This window comes from Parus major, chromosome 9, assembly GCF_001522545.3.
Source record: "Parus major isolate Abel chromosome 9, Parus_major1.1, whole genome shotgun sequence".
Lineage (NCBI taxonomy): Eukaryota > Metazoa > Chordata > Aves > Passeriformes > Paridae > Parus > Parus major.
In genome coordinates this window covers 24,376,603-24,378,849 of record NC_031778.1, presented here as the reverse complement: position 1 = coordinate 24,378,849, position 2,247 = coordinate 24,376,603, and positions in this window count along the sequence as shown.

Genomic DNA, 2,247 nt, shown 5'->3' with positions numbered 1-2,247 from the left:
CCCAGGGATGGATGCAGCACTCCAGGCTCTGTGCTGGGCAGGGTGTGATCCCAGGGATGGATGCAGCACTCCAGGCTCTGTGCTGGGCAGGGTGTGATCCCAGGGATGGATGCAGCACTCCAGGCTCTGTGCTGGGCAGGATCTGACCCAGGGATGGATGCAGCACTCCAGGCTCTGTGCTGGGCAGGAACTGACCCCAGGGATGGATGCAGCACTCCAGGCTGTGCTGGGCAGGCTCTGACCCCAGGGATGGATGCAGCACTCCAGGCTCTGTGCTGTGCAGGATCTGACCCCAGGGATGGATGCAGCACTCCAGGCTCTGTGCTGGGCAGGAACTGACCCCAGGGAAGGAAACACTGCCCTGCCTGGGCTCTCACGTTTGGGCACTGCTACACAACAGTGACCTGGCTTTGTAGGAAGGCCTAATAACCATGTTTATATTTCTTTCTTCTCTTAAATTACAGAGTTGATTTTACTTTTCTTATGATGGCAATTTTATTGTAAGGTTTTATTTCTCTTTTACTGTGCATGACATGAACGTTGAGGTGGCTGTTCAGGAATAGAAATTCCTCTTGCAATTGCAGCCCAGTGAATAAGTATGTGCAAGAGAATAATCTTGTAAAAGCTGATTACCTCAGTAATTAATAATTAGGATTTATGAGTTAAGTAATACGCTGCAACTATATCCAATTCCTTGGCAATTTCATCTGGAAATTTGAGAGATAATTTTAGAAATAACCCATTGGAAAATCCCAAGTGACAACTAAAGCAGCATCTCAGGTTCTGCCTGCGGCTTCTCCCCTCAGCTCTGGCTGTTTGAAGTTGAAGTGGCAATTTGCAGTCTTGTCTCATTTGTGGACATACACATTTGTTCATTTTAATTTCTTTGTGCATTGCTTAATTTGATTCTTAGCAAGATGTTTTGTTTTACTGGGTTGTCCTGGCAGAAGAATTAATAATACATCTGAAGTTTAAGTTCATGTACACACAGCTGTCTGATCCTTACATTCTCCTCTGTGTTTTTTTTCTGATTGTTAAACAGACTCAGTATAAATTAAATTTTTCATATATTTAAAAAGATAAGAAAGCACTTTCAATCTACTTTGGGGTTTTTTTCTGATTCAGTAATAGATGAAAACTGGCAAATTCAAGTCTTGCAAGTATGGAGAGGACAGTTAGAAATCTAGCAATCTTTCTTCTGTCACTTCTCCCTTCAAGCTCAGCCAGGAGCCTAAATGGGTGCCCATCTATAATTAAGAGGTTTTGGTGAGCACCCTCTGCTCTCGCTGTGCGGGCAGGGCCCGACCTCCTGCATCTCCAAACATTTCAGCTATTTCTGCTCTGCCAATCCTGACAGGAGGCGTCACTTACGGAACACAATCACACCTCGATTTGCCTTTTTGTGTGATTGAGGGAAACCAGACAAACAATTCAGCTTCGCAATCCAGTACTAGGGAAGCATTCTATATTGTATTTTCTATTCCTAGCCAATGTGGCATTTAATACTGGAGCTAATTTCTCACGTAAATGCTCCCTGTGCTGTGACATGGCTTTTAAAACGTAGGGATCCTTTTTTTTCCAGTGGAAGCTGATTTTAAGTGTAGAGGAGCAGATAGCAAAATAATGGCATGTAATTATGACTAATGCAACAGAGCAGAAAAAGGCCCGTGTCACTTTATTTCAGGACTCTGTGCTGAAGCTCTCCCCTCCTGGGAGTGCAGGGACCCTTGGCTGGGCTGCTGGAGTGGGCAGAGCTCGTGCCCTGGCACAGAAACGAGCATATATTTTGTTTTGCTTTTTAAAATCTACTCTATTCTCCTTTGATTTATGTTTAAGCAATATATTGTCCCAAAGTCACAGCCAAGTTTCACCATTTTTAAAGACACAGGTTTCTCAGGGTGATGTAGTTTGTCAGAATTCCCAGCAGATCCATTGCCTAAATTGCATTTTTTTAGCAGAAAGTTGTTCCTTTCGCAGCTGTGTCCCAGCTCGCTGGCAGGCAGTGAGGCAGCCCCAGCCGGCCAGGTGTCCCCAGTGCCCGGCAGGTGTAGGGGCACGGCCGGGGGCGGTGAGCTGGGCTCGGGGGATGGTTCGGGGGATGGTTGGGAGGGATGGTTCGGGGGGATGGCGCTGCCCCAGCACCGTGTGTCACACCCTCAATCCAGCGCCTTCCCCGGCACCGCACCTGCGGCTCCCTCCTGCCCGCGGCTGTCCCCAGCCAAGGCCGGCCCGGCCGCGGGCCCCGCT